This window comes from Gallus gallus, chromosome 7 (genome assembly GCF_016699485.2).
Source record: "Gallus gallus isolate bGalGal1 chromosome 7, bGalGal1.mat.broiler.GRCg7b, whole genome shotgun sequence".
In the NCBI taxonomy this organism is placed as follows: Eukaryota; Metazoa; Chordata; class Aves; order Galliformes; family Phasianidae; genus Gallus; species Gallus gallus.
In genome coordinates this window covers 731,981-753,678 of record NC_052538.1, presented here as the reverse complement: position 1 = coordinate 753,678, position 21,698 = coordinate 731,981, and the positions used below count along the sequence as shown (strand labels likewise).

Below are 21,698 nucleotides of genomic sequence, written 5' to 3'. Positions count from 1 at the left end.
CATCAAAATGTTTCTCTGAAAATAAACTGGAGCATTTGCGGGTTGCATCCTAGCCTGTGAAAATCTATCCTAAATCTATCCTAAATACTTTTTATTGTTTGGGTTTTTTTTTGTTTGTTTGTTTTTTGTTTGTTTTTTGAAAGGATAGTACATGTGGTGTTTTTTCTACAAAGCTTTTGGGTGTCACTGAGGCGGGACTTCCTACTTATGGCCCTTTTTGTGAGTGTCTCATTTTTTGAAGTCTTAAAATTAAGGTCTAAATGGAAATAGGTTAGGTAGTTATTTTATCTCCTGAGGGACATTTATACAGAGTCTTAGAGGACAGGATTTTATATTTATTTAAACTAACCCTGTATGAACAAATTATACCACCTGCAGTTTGGACAGACCCAGCATTGAGTGTTATTCAAATAAACAATATTCATCTATAAATCCTTTGTTTGAAGAGTTCAGGCTTCTTTTGCTTAGGTAAGGCTAAATATAAGGATATCATACAGTCAGCTCTCTAGCAGCTGCACTGTAGTTACTGATTCTTAGATGTCTGATATATTGTGAAAAATTTGACACTTCCTAGCCCTTGCCTGGCCCAAATCCCCATTTCCTATTGCATCATACCTATGCAGTATGGTGTCTGTGGAGCTCACCTTGCAACCTGTTCTGGGGCTTCCGTTTACTCCTGAAATTGCATAGCTGGCATATTGCATGAAATTGAATGGAAATTGGATTTTATCTTAAACTGTAGAGAAATTTGTCATGGTAGTGCACCTTTCTTGCAGGTCTGTCCTTTGTGAACTTCAGGGAGCCCTGATGGTGCTGGGTGGTGGGAATGCACTTTGGAAACAACAAATTATTTATTGAGATCTATACTAAAAAGTATCTTGAAACCTCTGTATGGCATCAACGGAGTATACTGTAAAAGTAAAGGAGGTAGTTCAAACAAAGTAAAATCAACAGCAACAACCAAAAATAATATTAGAAAAAAGGCAATGATGGCTTTTTTACTTTTTTTCACTATGAATGCTGCTGTTGTTTTCATTTTATCCATTATAATAATAAGCCTTTGGCAAAAGAAGCAAAACCGAAATAGCTCTCCACCCAGTATATTCCATGTTCTTGTATTCTTGGGGCAGGAGAAAGGAAGCAGTCCTGTTGTTTGTATGTGATAGTGAAGGCTGTGTGGGGACAGCATTTAAAACTGCAGCATTATAATCAATGGAACATGATAGTGTTAAACCCATACAGAGACAGTAGTGTTATTAAATGAAGTTGATGTTTTAAAATGAAGTGTAGGTAGGCTTGGCACACTGAGAAAGCCATCTCTGTAACCCTCTGAACTTTAAAAAGCATGAGTAATTTTCCATTCTTTCCTGTAGAACGTATTATAGATGTGGTATTCTGTTCATCTAAATGTGCTGTTTGACTCATTGAAAGAAAGTAATGTAAATGAAATCTGAATTACAGCTGTGATGTGTTATAATGAATAACGTCTGCTTAGTAAGACACTGAGTCAAGGACCTAGTTCACTGTGGAAGGAAAATATTTGCAAGTTTCACTGGAAAAGCTGACAGGCATACATCTGTGTGTTCTGCTTCACATACGGGATGCTAGAAATAATGCAAACTGTTGATTTGGCTAGCAGCAGTGAAAACTTGGTTGGAGAATCATACCATGTTCTGCGTGACTGAGTTACAGGAGAATCAAATGTACATTATTTATTTAGTTATTTATTTTTTACAAAACTTCTTGGTTTGCCTTTCATATTTTATAATAGTTTTGCTAGCTGTGCTATTAGCTTCAGTCTGGAATGCCTTAAGCAAAGTTCAGCAAGAAAATCAACACTTATTTTTGTCCAAGATAGATTACTGATTAGGAAAGCAGGATTTAAAAGAGAGTATCCTATTATGGTCTGAATTTTTCATGTATGTGCATGCAGCTTTAAATAAGCACATTAGCTTCCCGAGCACGCAAATTGTTATAGGGTTTGAGGTTTGTGTGATTTATAAGACGGCTGCCCTAAGAGAACGGTCTTTGTTTTTCAGTTTCACTGCAAGGTAAGCTCTGGGTATGAGCAAAGCTTCAGCACGACAATGGACTTTCCTCTCTTCATGTGTTCCGTTTGCATAAGCTATTTGGAGAATGTGCAATGCTTCTTTTATCATTGTATGATACTAACACCCAACAATTTCTAAAAAGTCATCTAACAAATGTAGATGACTTTACCTCTTCAATTTGCATTTTGTATATGCCTGTGCATCTAATGCTAGTTTTAAAGTTGCAGGTAGAGTTTTTGAAAATGTACACAGAAATGTAGAAAACCTGTATGACCCTGTAGCAGAGTGTGATACACTTAATTTACTAGTGAGTAAATTAATAACGTGAGAGTTGTGTAGGAAACGGGAAAAGATTTATTTGTTTTGAGCAGCTGCACAATACCCAGCCTGCTGTTACTAGGAGGATGGTGGAGCACTTGGGGTGCTGAATCCTGCTGCCTGGCAGGACCAGTAGAGGCCAAGTGTTGAACAAATCATCTAGAAACAAGACCAGAAATTCAAATCTGTGCTGCTAATCCTAGTGCCCTACTTCCTTCAAGCATTAATTGACTGCCCATGCTGATGGCGCAGGCTCATATAGACCTGAAATAGTGCTTACCACCCCAAGGAAGGCTTGGATAACCTGAGAAAAAGAATAAATGTTGCTTCAAGCTATCATCTAGGCAGCTTCTTGTTTGACATTACAATCTCTTATATACCCAGAGCATTGTTCCCATGCATGTCCAGAGCTGCCTTCATCTGGATCATTCAGAGCCTGTTTTCTACTTGAGTTTGGTCCAAGAACTAGACAGCGGAACATTGAAATGCAAGGTATGTGCTCAAGGAGCGTATATAACACATTTTTCTGAAGCTGAGAACTTTCCAGTTTTAAAAGCTGTGATAATTTAAAGAGGGTCAAAAGAGTTACTGATCACAGAAAGGAACACCTGTGTATGTATGAGCACATGTACCAGCTCACCGACAGCTGGGGACTACTTTCCATGTATTTTTTTTAAAGCTGTAAGGAAATGTCCTCTATAATTGTTGAGTAAGCAACTATATATGTGATTCCTGTTACTTGATCATAGATCCTGTAAGAACTAGTGTTTTCATTTCCCCAGGGAAAAAAATTGCACCATTAGTTGCCATTGGTCTTTCCAGTGCTTCAAGACCCATCCTCGTTTTCCTACTGTGAGCTAAGCCTGAGTGCTTTCTACATAGAAATCATATGGGTGTAAATAATATCTTTTTCTTCCTGGTTGGTGAAGAATAACTTCTCTGAATAATGCATTCCTATTTGTACAAGTAGGAAGACATCTTTTAAGCGGAGATACTAATTTCCTTTAAAATATTTGGGTTTTTTCTTCAATATTTAGTGTTTTCCCCACTTTAGATCAGAAAGGGTAATGCTGGATATATATTACTTGACTGAGTTTAGGTTTAGAAAACTTGTTAGGTTAAAAAAATATTGATGTAGTGATGTAGTCCATATCTATGTGTGTGTGTGTATATGTATATATATGTATATATATGTGTGTATATATATATTATAAGCAGCCAAACCTTTTTGTAAATTATATTGCTGTCTAATCTCAGTTATCATACTTAATTAGCTGCAGTTCTCAAGCACTTAGGTATTGCTTTTTTTTTACATGCTGCATCTTCATTCCAACTTTGACCTCAGCAGTTTCATTGGATGCTAATGAAATCCAATGAAGTCCTTTCTGAACTACTAGTAAAGTTTACATGCTTTAAAAACAATATTCAAAGCGCCTACAACCTAATTTCCCACTATAATTTAAGAACAGTGCCATTGAGTTACTCTTACCAACAGTAAGAGATGTGTCTGCCTAGATCCTCTGTAGCTTTTATGTCACTTGATCTGAGTAACAGAATGAAATGACTTCACCCGAAGCAGCATATGTTCTATTTCTGCTTTCTTGATGTTTCTGTGTTTGTTTTTTTTTTTTTTAACTGAAGTCTGTATTAAGTAAATCAAGTTGTGATTCAAGGTACTTTATACTTAAACCTGGAAAAGATCTATTCAGGGGCATGAAATAAAATTTGTGTATTTATTCCTGGCACTAGTAATACTTTATATGCAAAACAACCTGAACAGTTTTATTCTTGAAATGAAGGCTGGTGTAAGTATATGTTACAAATAGCCAATGTGGGAGGCAAAGATTCAATCCCACATTCTACAAACTTTTAGTAAATTAGAGTAATTTCCTTTTTATTTGCAGTCCTGTGAATGGTCTTTGATTCAGACCTTTTCAGTAAGTCAGTCTTGCTTAAGTGGCCAAATTTGACTGAAACTAGTAGGACATGAGGTTCTAAATAAGCAGACCTTACATCCATTGAAATCCAATTAAAAAAAAAAATCTGCACATCTGTTCTTTTTTTTTTTTTTTTAAGATATTAGCAGATATTCTCTTGCAGTTGCCAGTCTCCCTGGCATTGCAGTGACACTTGGAAATGAGGCTTCTTGATTTATGTTAAATCTAGGCAGGCCCTACGAAACTCCTGTGAAGCAAGGTGGAAGGAAGAGCAGGAAAAAAAGCAACCACTTAAAAATAAGCCAATAAAAACAGTCATCTGGGAAGGTAAAAGACTAATCTGAAGTTCCATCGCTTGACAAAAAGTATTTTCTCTGAAAACATCGCAAGCAAATTTCATTTAATTTAAATTTAATATTAATATAAATTCTTTATATTACTCTGCATTCAGTGACCCTCTCCCAGTTTACATCAGAAGTAAAAAATAGAGGGAAAACAGGCTGAGGCAACAGATGCAGCTTTGATATGCTGCCTCATGACAAATATTTTTGTCAAAACTGGTGTTCTGAGGTAGTTTTGCACTTTAAGTAGGAAAGGAGGAGGGAGAAACAGATGAGGACATTCATTTCAGCGGTCACAGAGCCTTCGTGCTCAGCACTACTTCAATGTGCATTAAGCTTTTCTACTTCAATCGAGGTGAAATCCGAAACCCAGTTTTCATCTTCATGTGGACAATTGTGTTGTAAACTGAAAGTCATGGCTTTCCTCCCTTCCACCGTGAGCTGAATCACAGCGGCAAACATTCTCAAATTTGTATGAAAAGAAACTGGAGTACAAAACTAGGCATGAATCCTCCCTCTATGTGTGATTTCTCATTCACTGAAACTTTTATTGCTTTTTGTTGCTATTAAAAGTGACTGGTGAAGAGGTATAGGAAAGCATTTACATCAGCCAAGTATAACCATCAGCTCTGTGCTCTGTTTTTTCAACCTTTACAATTGTCATGATGGGAGAATTACAGACACATCTGGCCCAGTTGCCTAAATGCTAAAAACACACATACAGCAGAGTTGTAGTTTGGCAAGCTGAGTCACTACAATTTTTAAGCCAAATGAGAGAGACCGCAAGAGGAGCACTTTGAGGAGAGCAGCTACCTAGGTCTATGCCAGGAGAGCACTGCCAGAGTAGGCATTGACAACTTCAGCAGCCCTTGGCAGTATTGTCATAGGAGCATGAACCTTATTCAAATTCATGAATCCAGAATGCTCTGGAAATGCTCTAGAGCAAGATGTTGTGTAAATTGATTGCTTTATCACCAAGAGCTGAACTTCAGCTCAGGTATGGTAGCTGTTTTGGCTTCTAAGTGTTCTATGCAGCACTATACTTGATATACTTGAGAGACTGTGATGAGTTGGTCAGAGTATCTATGACTCCATGAATGTTGAAGGTGTTACAGTTTTGGGTTAAAGTAATAGTTTGACCCCAATATTTTTTCAAGGAATGTGGAAGGATCTGTGCTGTAGAAGACATGCTCAGTACCAGCTTCTGGTTATCACTTTTTTTCCCTCTGTCTCTAAAAGTCTGTAAAGCATTAATGGAAATGTATTATTAATTTTACAGCTTATTAATGTCTTATTTAAAATTATCAGTATCATGGTGATAAGCCAGAAGCTCTGCTGTGATATTCCACTACAGTAGAAATGAATCACTCAAAGAAAATAGTTTTGAAACATCCCTCTGAAATTGTAAATCAGGATCAAATGCAAAAAGCTCAAGAATGTAAAATGAGTCAAATCTTCAACATTAAGCAGTTCTGTTCTCTTTCTCCCATCAGGATGTTCTGCAAGTAATAGAAGTAAGCATGCCAGAAGAGTGGCTTTCAATGGGTGGTTTGTTGGGTTTTTTTTTTGGTTGCAAGTTTTTCTAACATAAATGAAATACAAGGATTCTTGATGAATTATTTTGTTCTTGACTTTGGTAAATAATATCATAAATAACACCATTACAAATTCTTATTTTAAAATATCATTTTCTTTTAAAACTACTTCTAATCACGTCATAGCATGAATCTGTTTTATATACTGTATTTAAGTTCATAATTATACAAGAGCTGCTCCAAAAGTGATGCCACGTACTTTATTGTGTTGGCTCACAGAGGCAGATATTGGTGTGGCAGCTGAGGTTAAACCTTCCTGACAGTATTCCATTACATTTTGTTGCAGTGTGTACAGATAGCAGTAGAGGGGCAGTCTGACAAAATGACATCTGACATGAAGCAAAGGTATGTCATTGTGTTCCTCCGTGTGGAAAAGTTTGCAGTGGCACCCACTGACGTTCATGGACGCTTGCTGAACATTTATAGAGACCAAAGAGTGTCTGTGAGCACAGTGAGGCATTGGGTGGTGTGTTTCATCAGTGGCAACAGCAGGGTGAAAGACAAGCCATGGCCATGCAGATTTTTGAGTGCAGCATGAAGGCTTGTGTTCATTGCTGGTGAAAAGGCACAACTAATGGTAGTGGCTTTGTTGAAGGAGAGTGTTTTGTAGCTGGTAATTTGCTCTATTAAATAGTGTTATTGTGTTCTTTTTATCAGTTGTAATTTCCATGGAAATAAATGAGGGGCCTTACTTTCAGAGAGACCTCTGTACTTTAAGGGCGCGCCAACTTTCTGTAAATGCCATCAAAAAAACTAGACTTCTGTAACTAACTTTCCAAGTAGCACATTCTGATTTACTGCCTTGCTGGAAATGCAGGAAGGAACAATACGACTAGAATTTCTTTCAGGGCTGTGTTTTAACAGAGACAGCAAAGGCCACATACAGAAACAGCCTTTCTAATGTTTGTCATTCCTCTCCACTTTTTATTTTTTGTTTTAAACTTGAATTTAAGTCTTTCTGTTAATAATTGTGTTTTCTTTAATATATGCAAGGTCAAGGTTCAAGTGGGCTTAGGATAAGGTCAAAGTCTTGCTTCACGCTAAAACTTTCAAAGTCTTGCTGCCTCTGCCATTTTCCAGCCCAAACTTTCAGCAGTCATTTGGAGAGATGAATGAGAAAGGAAAATTTCTGGGGGCTGAGCAGCAAAGTTTAATATCCAAAACTAAAAAGACTCCCAGATGAATAGCGCAAGCCAGACAACCCACCAGACGTGAACCTTGGCCCATAGCCTGCAGATAAATCTGCTTGCATGGCCAATTACCTACACAGTCAAATGATGTCAGTGGAAACCAATGCAGAGGTAAGGATTTGAAGGCAGAATTTGGCTCTGCTCAGGTTAGGGAAGCTGCTTAGGTATTTCATTTCTTTGTAAAGTGAGACATACGTTAGATGCTTCCTTCCATTACACATTTTTTTTCAGTATGCCATTATTCAGTTTAAGCTACTTAGAATTCCTGGCTGTCAGGCTGAACTGGGTATTGCGTTCATCCATCATCACTGGGAAGCTAGTTGCATATTTTAGAGAAGGGCATAAGTGGAAATAAGATTTTTTCATCCATTTATGATCTCCTTATGCCACACAACAAAGTTTTATTGAATCTTGCATGGTTTTTGGTGATGTCCAAGGCAAGATATGGAGAAAGAAAAAAGGGAAACTGGAGTTACAGCAGTTTCATGGAAGAGTTGGCTATTATATAACTAATTGAAAACAATGGCACTTAAAATCCTACACCAGTTTATAAAGGCCAACGTTACTATCTATGCATATTCTTTTATAGTCCTCTCATCACTTAAGAAATATGGAAGAAATGTGTTTTATTAACTTACTCCAGAATGTTTTTATTCCAAACTTAGATATGTACTTCGTAAGTATTTTTAGGTCTACTTCCTCTTATTGTCTCTTCTTGCTTTCTCCTGCCCTGATTTTACATACTAGCCAAAAAGTAACAGATGTCCCACTACTTTCTAATGCAGAAGATTAAATTGCCTCTTGGAAGTCTTTGGAGGACAAAAGAGAAGTCTTCTAAATAATTCGGACTTCCTTGTCTCTTTTCCTTTACTCTACTCTTGTTCACTTCAGTTCCCTGTACTCCTTAAAATTACCTTTTTTTCGCTATGTTCATAATGCTCTCTGAAAGTGTGTTTTCCCAGCAATCAAAACTAGTTTAGACTAGCTTTCGATGGACTGAACCCAGAAGATACTGAGCGCCCAAACTTTCCTCTAAAATGTATGATGCATTTGTCAGGTTCAGACCTTTGTTACTAAGTTCAGAAACTAGCTCTCTTAATGCCCTTCGTCCTAAAAATGTCTACACCAAAATATAGCTGGGAAAACCGACACAATTAATACTGAGTATAGATAATTAAACTTTTTTTCCAAGTAAATTATTTTTATTTTAAAATCTCCCTCTTCTGTCCTGTAAAATTCTGGGTTTATGGAGTTGTACAGGAAGCACGCAAGCTTTAATCTTCACATACTTAAAATAATCTGTATGTGTACATAGATATATGTGCTTATTATTTTCCATTATCGCAAAGGCAAAATTCTCACTGACTGCAAACTGAAAACCAAGTTCTCCGGCTTGGCTTTTAGGTGGGCAGAAAAGAGAAAGAAGTCAAATTGTTAACCACATAGAAAGCAATTATTTCATAGAATCGCTAGGGTTGGAAAAGACCCACAGGATCATCCAGTCCAACCATTCGTCCTTCACCAATGGTTCCCGCTAAACCATATCCCTCAGCACAACATCCAAACACTCTTTGAACACCTCCAGACTCGGTGACTCCACCACCTCTCTGGGCAGCCCATTCCAGTGCCTGACCACCCTTTCAGAGAAGTAGTATTTCCTAACGTCCAGCCTGAACCTTCCCTGGTGCAGCTTGAAGCCATTCCCTCTAGTCCTGGTTATGTGTAGCAAACAATGTTTTCATGAACTCCACAGGATGGCTTTCTTGATCATTTGTGTTGTAGTCCATCTCTGTTGCTTGTTAAGCAGTCTGCACAAGAAGAGTATTCCTCTAGACTACAGTACTTGCATGTTTTGTTACTGATATATCTCACGAAATATTTAGTTAAAACATATAAATACACCAATATTTTAATCCCACTTCTAAGTTACACTTTTTTTCCTTACATAAAACTATTTGCATTCTAAGAAAGATTCACTTTTAATTATAAATGAAGCTTAAACTAACAGATTATGTTAAACTTAGCTTGCATAGATAAGGCTAAAATCTAGAAGGTAGGGCTTTAGACCATGATCCAGAGGAGCTTTTTTGAAGTGCCCTGACCAAAGTGGGATTATTCTAGTATTTATCATTTAAGTGTAGTAGTTTTGCTGAACTTTGTCTTACTATAATACCTTCATTGCTTTTATAGACTGAAGAGGAAGTATGGGAAAGCTAAACATAACAACCTTGAACAGGATATATGTAACTTCCCTGGTATATAAATATTCTTAGACCAAAGAGAGAAACACAACCAGCTCTAGTGCAGCTCTAGCTCATCAAATCAAATCAATTTTGATGAAATCAAATTCAAGGCAAATGTGAGGAAAATCCTTCTCTTGAAAGATTGCACAGAAAACTGTAGATTTTTTTTTTAAACTGATACATTTGTATATTTCTTTTATTACAAGCATCAGAAATCCTTCCCATCCTCAACTAACATTTAAGCCTAAAATCTTCCTCTTACACACTGAGAAGACATCTCTAGAGAAAGTAAGATTTAATACCACTACCATATCCTGTAGCAATAAATTCTGCATTCTCATGTGAGGGTATTCTGTAACCCATTAGAGTCCAATAGCGACTTTTACTCATCTCTGCCTTAAAAAATTTCCTATCATATTTTTCAGTTTTGAGAACAGTAAACATAGTTTACTGTTGTGTTTACTGGGGATAATCTCAGTAAAAATAAATGAGAAGGAGCAGTTGTAAGTGTAAACAACTTTGAACAAGTTTTAATATATTTTAGCTAATTCGAGGAAGATTATCTCATAGGATTATATTTTGAAAAGATAAAAATTATTGCACATGAGGTAGCTTTCAGGTCAGTTTTGAGAGTACTCTGCTTAGCAGTTTATCTTCCTTCTCTCTTCGTAGTTTATCAGAATGCATAAACCATGATAGGAAGTTTATTTATATTGTTGTGTTTTCTTTTTTAGAAAATTATTGTTTGTCTTTTGGTAGCTTCCAATGAGTGTGTCATATGATTCATCCTTATTAATTCCAGCAACCATAATCAAAACAGTTGATTTTTCTAAAAGAAGATATTCTGGATGTTCCAGTGATTACTGCCTATAAGACCAAACTGTTCACTCTGGGTCTTGTAGAGGTTTTGAGTGTTTACATAACATACAGTTTTTGAACAGTGGTGTAATCTTTGATTGTGCAATTTTGCATTATAATTCTAAAAATGATTTAAAAATATAGGTCACAAAGCACCACAGAAATGATTCTGAAATGAAAACATTGCAGTATAATTTACAGGAAATATTCTGGCGCTTCTTTTCTCTGTCCATTTCTTACCCAGCCTCATTGTTGCTTTCAGCTTACTTGAAAAGTCTGTGGCTTTCATTCCTGGCAGGATCATCCATATTCTTTTTACCAAACAGTGAACATACAAACAACTCTATGGGGATAAACAAAAAAGGGGGGAAAGGAAATTTTCTATTTCTTTTTAAGCCCTTTTTGCTGAATCACAGAGCACTTTATTACTTTTGTCTTCCTGCATGTTGTTTAGAGACCCTGAGAGGCAAACAGCTAGAGGAAGATTTTACAGAGGTGAATAAAAGAGGTGAATAAGGAATGACCATGTGCAGCCTTGAACTACATTGGGTACCCAATGAAACTTTCAAATAGCCTTATCAAACTGCACAAAAGATAATTTCTTCATGAAATGTAGTTCAAACTGCCAAGGCTATGGGCCTTGCCATGGCATCTTCTGAACGCTGGTTGTACAGATTCACATCCCTCTTGGAAGATTCACAGTAAAAAAAAAATATATATATATGTATATATATATATAGAAATCACATTTGGAAGCTATTAAACGCAAAACATCACTTGTGGTTTAGGAAATCCCTTAGCTGTTGATCACTAGAAGCAGTCTTATTGCCAAAGGGTATCAGTTTATAATTACCCTGTTCTTGCTAGAATCTTTCTTGTTCTTCTTTAGGGATCTGCTGTTGGTCACTACTCAGGCCAGCACGTGGGGCTGAAGGTAGCTTTTGTCTGATCCAGTACAAGGAAAATAATGTTCATGTGCTAAGCGATGTATGCAGAATTTGTAGAAAAATCCATGACATACCATGTTTCATCATTTAAGGGAGAGTGTTAAGTGAAATTTAGTCTGTTTCTGACCTTGTAGCACATTCAGTGAGGGAAAGAACATGTAGTATGGAGTGGTTAACTCATTGCTAAATCACAACTCTCCAGTAAAGCTACAGAAGCGTCTCTTAACATGAAATGGGTGTTTGGCAATAGATATTTACAAAGTCATTTTACCTAGAAAAGTGCCTTTTTTTTTTTTTTTTAATTGGTGACCTAGATTTCCTGTTGTATTTGTTCCTTTACAAAATAAGGTTAGAGTGAGAATGCTTGCCTATGTTAGTCTTAAAAGGCTAGAAATATATATGAATTGGATGATTTCTCTTGTAAATCGTAGGCATCTAGCGTTTAGGCTTACATATAGAAACATGAATATATTCCTTGGTAAATTACAGGACTCAATGGAACTGTTAAAAAAATAATGTAAAACAGAGGTTATAAGAGGGAACATTCAAGATTTTGAATGTGTCTGAAGCATCTTTAAAGTCTTATTACAGCAGAGTGTTTCACAGAATACTCTGAGGGAAATGAGGGGAAATGAAGGAAATGAGTTATATACTGTACAGCATACGGAAGTGTATGAAGCAGTAACAAGATATCTATGATTGCAGAAACAAAACATACACTAAGTTGGTAGGTTACATAAAGCTATGTGTACATCAGAGTTATCAGTGACAAAGCCAAGCCAAAAGGATTGTTACTGGTATAATCTTAGGTGCTTAGATGTAAATAACACACCATGTTCTTTTTCACAATTGCAGACATCAGAATTTTAAAAACCAAAATAGAATTGAAGTTTTTTCTTCTAGAGGAGACCTTTTCAATACTGTCTTCATGTCCCTAGCTTACGACATGAGCAAGAAGTTTGCCTGCAGATGAAATTTGCCATGGAGATGGAGCAAGTGAGACACAGACCATATTAGATTAACGTAACTGTCATACTTATTCCAAAGGTTGTAATTCAGCCTGTTCTTTTAACTTAGTAAATATACCCACTTTAAATTCTTTCTTCGGTACTTTCTGTAAAGGGCTTATGATGATTTACTTGTTTTTTATTTTATTTTTGTTTCCAAACAAAAGTCTATGGTGATGTGCAGATGGGAGTATGGAAGCATTCAGCCCCTGCAACCTTCACAATTGTATAATCCTGTTCCAAAAAGTAGTTTAAGCTGCAGCAGTAGCCAACCACTTCTAAATTTCATGTCCTCAACATTTTTAAGCTAGTTAAGAGTCCTATTCTGTTTCCTTACCAAATGATCAGTACATTTTTGCTTTAAAACTTTCATCTAATCTGCCTGAGGTTTTGACATTAGATTGGCTGTTTTTGTACATCTTTTCACATCTATTTTTTAAAAATAAGGTTCATTTCTATTTCGAGGCATGTCAGCCTTACAACTAGCTGTTCACACTAATCTGTGACAACAGCTCTTTTATAAGGGAATTGCTTTTGTATTATATGCTATTCTGCTCTGTTTCTATATTCTCTTCTTCCATTGTCAGGCTGTCATTTCACCATCACCTCTGGTTTAAAATTGCTTTAATATGCTCCCAAACCAAACTTTACGTACTGCTACTTGGGGTCAATATCAGAAGTCAGTCAAGGGATTTCCTCTCATATGCTGTTGTTTTCTGTCTAATACTCTACTAAATCACCCCTCAGATTAGTTCATGTCTTTTTACCCCATTTAAGGGTCTTCGGAATTTTAAGTAACTATGTAAGAATGTTTGTTTTCTTTATTTTTCATTTATTTACTTTAATTTGCAATTCTTTACTTAACTCTTGAAGTGTGCTCCTGCATGTATTTTATAAACAACTCTTACTTATATCACTGATCATAAATGTCAACTGAAATTATCTCTGACATAAAACATACATTTACCAAAATCTTAGAATCATAGAATGGCCTGGATTGAAACAGACCATAATGATCATTTAGTTTCCACCCCCCTGCTATGTGCAGGGTCGCCAATCACTAGACCAGGCTGCACAAAGCCACATGCAGCCTGGCTTTGAATGCCTTATTCCTTTGACTTTCTCGAATTTCTAAAGAAGAAAGAAACACCAATTCAAGGAGCAATACTGTCTACCAAAGCTAAGTGTTGTGTTTTGTGTTGTAGAAGCCAGTTTAAAAAAAACAAACAAAAAAAAAACCACAAAACTTTACAAAAAGTTCAGTATGAAATATAACACTTCCCACGCCACCGGGAAATATATTTTCCCTTAGGTAGCATCTCACATCCCTGAAGAAAACATGTGGGCTAGGATCTACAATCCTGTAAGACTGCATCGTGTTGCCTTAAATTCATCAAGAGCAGCTTTAATTTAACTGGTCATGTTTGTAGGATATGTGTTTGTGACTTAGTCCTATTACTTTGAGGCTTTGATACTTCATTTCTAAATCAGCACCTTTTAGAAATCTATAAAGTTACTAAATGTTTTTAGTAGCAAACCAGCAGCAGCAGCTTCTTCCTGCCTGATAGTCAACGTGGACAATTCACCTCTGAGTCCGCTTAGAGGCTGCTTCCACACCACACATTATCATTATCTGTTGTTACTTATATCCGCAGACTGGCCTCATCGAAGTAGGATGGATTTGCACAGACATCTTCCAATCCAGAATCTATTCCACAGATGGTCCAGGATGGCGCAGAAATTCAAAAACTTACAGTTATGTTAGAATTTACTAAAAAAGGGCACACTTATTGTCTCTGATGAAGGTTATTGTTTTTGCCAACAGCATGCTGTGTTGTAATTGCATGTTATAAAGCTTGTGTGTGGACAAACACTACCAAAATTTTGTTTTGCAGTACTGTGATTAAAGTAGCATGCAGGAAGTGTGAGTAGTAGTGCTCAACAGGTTATTCACTCATTTTTAGCCAAATCATGCACAAAATAGGCTGTTGTGGATCCTACTATTAGTAGCACTTTTCTTGTCTGATCTTTGCTGTATCTGAGAGTACCATTATATTCAAATCATACTGCAAGTAGAATATAGGCAGCAGAAAGTGGAAGTGTCATCAGTAGAACATACAAGCACTTCTAAAGTTTCACATTTTAGTAAACTGGACATTTTCAATAAAAGTGTGATTTCCATATCAACCATACATTACAGAAATACATCTGTACATCTAAGCTCTGAATGAAAGCAAGTTTTGATCTAAGTAGCAATTGCAACGCTTTATTTACAGGCTCTTCATTGTGCTGAATCACAAGCTATTCAGCTTTCTGGGAGGTGTCTATCCCGAGCAGTAGGTTGTTGAGGATGAGATGTTCAAATGTACTTGAGCAGGCAGAGAATCTCCAGGGAAACAAAAGATCCATGTCACACTTTGACTGAATGAGAGCATATTTAGCTAAGAAGTATTAGTTAGAGCACTGTAACACTGATCACTGTTTTTTGTTTTCTACTCAGTCTTCAATTTCTTTCATCTAAGTGCAGTGTTTCCTCTTCACACAGAGTTATGCGTTAGGCAAGCCAATTTTAATTGTCAAGCTGCTTCTGTATTCACATGGTAGCAATTGGAACTACTCAGAAATTACGGAACAAAGATTTTTATCTTTAACAAAGATTTCTGCATCAGTTCTTTGGTGTGAAATGCATCAACAGTAAGCATTAACCAATTTCCTGTTTTTTTTTTTTTCTTCCTGTACAAGGTCTGATGCTTTTTGCATTGTCACCGATTTACGGTTAGGTTGTTCCCATCAGTGGAATCACAATGATATTCTGTCATTGAATCAGTCTCTGGCAAACTTTTTGTCAATGCAGTAGGGTGCATGGTAGTTAGAAACACTCAGAAGATCTACAAGTGCTCTTATGCAACTGGTAGCCTGCTGTGCTATGCACAGTTCTTTTGGAATTAAGGATTCTCAGTAGTCAGACATCCTTTCCTAGTTAACTGTATTCATGTGGATCCAAGGTTTATATTGCTATGCTCACAAAGCTATGAACTGTGATGTGAAGAAACATAAATGCTTTGATGTAACTAACATCTGCATGAAGATCCAGGGTCTGCTTTTTTCAAATTTCCCACTCGACCTAGATTAGTTCTCTTTGTAACTGTTCACTACCTTTGTTTGGGGATTCTGAGCAACTTTTTCTCACTTCAAGACTCAGGACATAGGACCTCTGGAGCTTTGCTCTTTACTGGAGCTTATCTGCCAAAATAATTGCCTAGGACTGTGGACATATGTTGCTAACTATTAATATCTTGTATTTTCTATTTCAGTTTTTTATTTACTGTAAAAGCCTTAGAGAAAAAAAAAAAAAGAGTTCTAACATGTACATGTTTTTATATAATGCAGAGCTTTGGAATTGAACTGTTTCTGTTCACTGTTAAAGTATACATTAAGTGTTAAATATGTTTATACCAAAATATAGGTAAAGGAGAGAAGTGATTGCATGTGTGCAACTTATGGTATTTCCTCAAACAACTACATTTTGAATTCAGTTTCTCAAAAGCTCTTTTCGTGCTAATTTCTAGGCTGACTTGATTGCTTTACAGAATCATAGAATTGTCCCTGAGAGGACAGTGTCCTTGAGAGCAAGTGAAATGTGACAGAGAGATTCCATCAGAATTTCTTGTTGGCTTTGAAGAACATTTACCCAGAAAGTGAGAGATATTAGTTTGTGTCGAGCCACTGAATTAAGAACAAAGTAGTCTTCAAATTTGATATTTAAATATATTGGTTATAATAACAAAAATGTCATATTCACATATCTGAGATAAGACATAAATCTATGACATCAAACCACAAATTCTAGCCATTTATTTTTTCAGGCTCTGAGTAAATGGACAGGAGTAATAATAACCTATTAAGAAATTAGTTGTTCACTTTGAACTGATTTCTTTTGTTCAGCAGCTGAAACAGCTGAAGATTGTTTACCCCACAGTTTTTATAACATATATTTAGTAGTCATTAGAATATAGAAAGTTGCTGGCATTTTAGGGGTTTTCAAGAAATAAGAAGTGTTCATTTTTTCCCAGACTTTTAAAGATCTTACTGCTGTCTAATCTGATGTCCAGAAACTCATTGTAAACACAGATCGATATAAAGTAAACATAGAAGCCTCAGTATCAGATAAACAGAACATGACTTACCAGTCGTGTCTCCAGGCATGACTTACCAACTTAATTCACAGCAAATTTTCCATATACGTATCAATTTCCACGGGACTTTATAAAGCTTATATGGTTTATCTTGATGAGGTCTACAATTTTATTGACTGCCCTGGGGATTTGATGGCACTTGCGCATTCAGTAGATTTAAATTCTGTCAGTGCATGTGTATTCAGATAGCAAATACAGTGTTGTGTACAATAACAAAATGTGGGAACAATAAGGAGGTGAAGAAGAAAATATTTTTGCTTCTTACATAAAAAGAAGAAATGTTTTATTGTTTATGTGAGTTTTTGTAGAACTTCTCTGCTTCTCTGACATTAACTTCTATGGAGAATTGTGCTAGTGGAATCTCCTGTAGAACTACAGAAGGAGTTGTTTATAAAAATAGCCCTTTTGATAAATTTCACAGAAGCTAATGAGAACAAAACAGAATAAAAAGCCTGGAAATTGCCTTACAATAAATTAGATAAGGGTACTTAAAGAATATTTGATAATTAACACTATTATTAAACACTAAAATTGTGTCACAAAACAGTGAAATGTTTTGTGGAAAAATATGGTCTTGATAACAACTATATTATCAGTTTATGATATTAGGGAAGGCCAAAGTGATAAAATAGGAAACCAAAATCTGAGGGCTACCATTATGTCTAGATACTATTACAGGATTTTATAACAAGTTTTTTAGCAGAGTAAACGAATTCATACTTCCATATCTTTCAGTATAAGCAAAAACTAAATTATAACATTCAATATAGATAACTAGTTCCTTGGTTTTTTTTAATAGGCTAAGAAAGCTTAGACAATTGTAGTTAGAATTTTTCTAATTATAAAATACTAGGGATATTTTTTATTGAAAGTGTCGCAGGAAATGGCATGGTAATGGTATTTTCCTAAAAGCAATCAGTTACATTTTTGTTTGGGTTATCTGAAAAGAAAATATAGAATAGGAACACTTGAGAGAAATGAAAAAGGATAGTGAAGAGGGCAGAGGTGTAAAACTCAAGCTTGAATGGAAAAGGCAGATGTGGATGGGATAAAGGGACTGCAATCCAAACATTCCTGAGAAATGCGTAACAGCTTTTGTAAACACTCCCCTTGATAATTAGTGCCCTGCTTTGCATCTTCTGAGGGTCAGAAGGATTTTCAAAGCAAGAAAAGGCAAAGGATTTCGATCCCGATGCCAATTTCTAACCGTTCTCACCCTTACTGTAGTTAGGCACTCTGTAATTAATCAAAACATTAATTTAATATTTTCTAGTAAACTTATGTCCACCAATTGCATAATGTAGAAGTTTCTCCAAATTACTGCTGTCCCAGACATTAAACAGGAAATCAGTGAGTGCAATGTCTGCAGCTCCTTACAAAGAATAAACAGTTCAAAATTCGTAGCCAGCATCAAAAATTCCAATTTACCCAGGTGCTTAGAACGATCCCTGTGTCTGTGCACATTATTTCTGCTCCTTGTACATTCATGAAGAAATGTTGCATATAGATACATATTGGCAGATAGATAAATACAGATGTCTATTAAAGTAGCATTTACATAAGCTTATGTCCTTCAGGAAAATCATACACAGAAAAACAGCAAGATGTTTCCTTATATGAGAGGATAGAAGGTCAGCAGACAGATCCATATCAATGTTCTTCTGCTGAAGAATTTCTGAAGAAATGGGCTGATGGCTTTATGAGTGGTTCTTTTGCTTTTTAAAGTCTCGGCTGAATAGCTATGGCTCTACCCAGGTCCTCTGCTTCCCAAAGTACACAGAGAATTGGGGAATAACTAACAACTGTGAAAATAACTCAGACATCCAAATATGCTATCCGAAGCAGTCATCTCATGAGACACGGCCAAACCTTTGAAAATCAAGTCCAATTTATAATAAAATTTGTAAAAATATTTTAAAATATGCTATATACAGAAATCTTTTAATAAACCTCTAAGAAGCATTTTTTGAAAGTGTTGCTTTGTGTCATTAGGGTGAACAGGGTGGGACTTAAAAGTTTTCAGATAAGATATTTCAGGATTCAGGTATAGGAGTTAAAGACAGTTCAGGAAAAGAAATCTACTTAAAAAAAAAAAAAAACCCTAAAATCATTAAATGATTTTAGTCTCCTCAGATTGCAGATAACATGTTATTGTACTTTTCATTAAGAAAATAAATTATTTATGTACTATTTGAAGGAAGTTAAAAATGACACTTGATCTGCAAGTTCAAAATAACCCTAAATTTGTGAATGCACTGAACTGCAAAGGTTAAAGGCTCATGAACTCTTTTGTGTTGCAGGATGAGCTCATTTCAGAGTGTGCTTTGCAACAAAATCCTGGTGAATCCTTGTATTAATTTTATTCAGTTATCTTAAGTTTCTTTTATTAATTTGTCAAAACATCTGATTCTTGCTCTGTTCTATGAGTGCTGGATGGTAGCATGCTGAAGCAAATCTCTACTGTTCATAGCTTTGCCCCATGAGCCGGAGGCTGCACCAGAAATGTACCGGTGGCTTTGGCAGGGCTGATGCAAGAACAGCAGGGCCTGGTGCTAGCACTCCTGCATTGTTTTGGTGTATAGTGATGTCATAGTTTTCCTCCACTCACAAATTCCGTGGCTCTCATTTTGATATCTGCCTTCCTACTGAAACATCATTTCAGGGGGAAGGTTCTTCAGAGAGAATGGTGAGGTGCTGGAACAGGCTGACCACTGGTTGTGGATGCCCTGTCCCTGGAGGTGTACAAGGCCAGTTTGGATGAGGCCTTGGGCAGCTTGGTTTAGTATTAAATGTGGAGGTTGGCGGCCCTACCTGCTGCAGGGCGGTTGGAGCTTGATGATCCTTGAGGTCACTTCCAACCCAAGCCATTCTGTGATTCATAGGTCTCCGTTTTCTGATCTGTTTCAGAAGATGGAAAAGGAAAAGCAAAAAAGAAGTAATACAAGCTCTACGGGGCAAATTGTTTGTTCTGGAAATACACTGACTGTGAAATAGAAGCACACAAGGAAGCACCGATTTACATGCTTTTCAGTATTGTTAAGCAGTAAAAAAAATTTAAAAAAATAATTAAAAAAAAAAGACTGTGATGACTGTGACACACACTGAGAGGTTAAGAGAAAGGGCAACTTCTCACTCTTGATTCCCTCCAGGCAGCTGAGAGACTGCAGTCAGCCAAGCAGTGACTTGTTGACGCTGTATGTCAAACTTGTGCCTGGTGGTGGCTGTTGTCCTGCCCTGTCCCTCTTTGGGGACAGGGATGTAGCATTGGGAACGCTGGCTTTCAGCTGGTACAGCTTTGAGCAGCTTATGTAAAGCTTTGGTGCTGGGGTTTTTCTGTTTCTGAAACCTGACTGATGTGCAGTGGGGTCCTTTCCTTTGCTGAAATAGCAAGAAGCTCTGGAACAGAAAATGTGATGCGTACAAACAGCAGGCATGCATTCCTTCTAAATGTTGGTGGGTTGGTGGAAGCCTTGTCTTTTAGAGGTGGACACAGATGCCCTCTGCTAGAAATAAGACAATACCTATAGGGGTCCTACTTCTGCCTCCCAATATCTTAATGCTATCTGTTTTATTTATTTTTTTCTTGGCAGCGCACTGTCTTGGTGAGCATTTGCCTGCATTCCCAAGGAGGCTAATCCATCCTAGATACAGTACGTGTAACTTCCGGGAAGTCTAAAGTGCTTCAACGATAAGGAACGTGGTAAGTCTCGTTGTGCTGACATGGTTGGACTGTGGTGTTTATACTGTGTTTGACACATTCAGGGGTTTAGTTTACATGTTATTCAGCTCATTGGGAATAATGTACTGCATTTAGCAATTGCAGAACAAAATGTCTTCTCATTTCTCTTCTGTGTCATTTACCATAGCAAAGTCCTAAGAATATTTCTGAAGTGAGAGAATATTATTTCATTCATGTGCTATTTCTCACAGAAATAGAAGATAGGACAATGTTCTTGTTTACTTACAGTTTCTTCTCATGAATCAGTTCACTAAAAATACCTTGATATATGTAAAAATATAACTCTTATCTACTGTAAGGTTAGGTAACATTTGCTTCAGTGGGTGTCTATATATTTTGGTGTTCCACAAATTTATTCTAAAAAGCATGTCTTCAAAATTTTCTTTCATTTTGAAACCTACCAGTAGCTCAGCCTTCAACAGAAGTTCAGTCAGATATAGTGTTTCTAAGAAGTCCTGTAGCCATCTTTCTCTTTTGAGGGGTCATTACCTCTACACCAAAAAGATTAAAACTAGCTTCCTCGTTGTCTTCTAAATTAGCAAATTCACTAAGAAAACTAGTGCACATCATTAAGTTGATAGCATCAAAAGTTATTCAAGGACAAAATTTCTCAATTTTTATGGTTTGAATTATTTTTTACTCTTTGCCTAATGGAAACTGTTGTCTGCACTTCTTGTGTACTTTCACAAGTACCATGTTAAAAATATTTCATGAATGTTGAAGTGTTTTGCTGCTGACAGCTTTGCATGTTTTCAAAGATACTGAAAGATTAGTTTTCCCAGTTGTCTCTTATTTGAAAACATATGATGTTCTTCTACCTATGCGGCATTTTGTTCACATTAGTAAAAAAGAATATGAATATGACCAAATCAATTTGAACACTGTTTATTGGTTCTCATTAGAAAGCTACTATAAACTAGAATTCAAAAATCCTTCAATTTCTAAAATGATGGTGCTGGAAGTTCTTGGCTGATATGCGTACACACGCTATGCTACAGAGTAAGTGTGATTGTCCATGCTATTCTTCGTCATGAGCGTGTGGAGAGGGTGTTGAAAAATGCAAGTGCACTACAGCCCTAGATTTGCAAAAGTCATGTTCAGAGCATGTGTAGCTTTATATAGTTCGCTGTTTCACTGGATGGCAAGTTCTTTGGGGTTTTGGTAGCTACCTCAGCGCAAACCAAACTATGATAACCAGTGTTTTATTGATACAATGTCACCTGCACAGAGAGGCAGGTATGCTAGGGCTTTACTACTGCAAATTCTGTGAGATTTT

At 36.5% G+C, this 21,698-nt stretch overlaps 1 protein-coding gene across 22 annotated transcripts in view; it reads left to right on the top strand.

Annotated features, from left to right (window-relative positions):
- COL3A1 (collagen type III alpha 1 chain) overlaps positions 1 to 21,698 on the top strand; it is a 133,977-nt gene that overhangs the window by 51,504 nt on the left and 60,775 nt on the right. For 8 of the 22 annotated variants that reach the window (XM_046943507.1, XM_046943509.1, XM_046943519.1 and 5 more), the window contains 3 exons: positions 2,754 to 2,861; positions 6,529 to 6,587; positions 20,274 to 20,383. The gene's annotated coding sequence lies outside the window, so the exon portion shown is untranslated. Of the gene's footprint in view, positions 1 to 2,753; positions 2,862 to 4,535; positions 4,634 to 6,140; positions 6,162 to 6,528; positions 6,588 to 19,291; positions 19,370 to 20,273; positions 20,384 to 21,698 lie in introns of those variants that run through there. The other 14 variants (XM_046943515.1, XM_046943518.1, XM_046943514.1 and 11 more) reach the window with 5 other exon arrangements.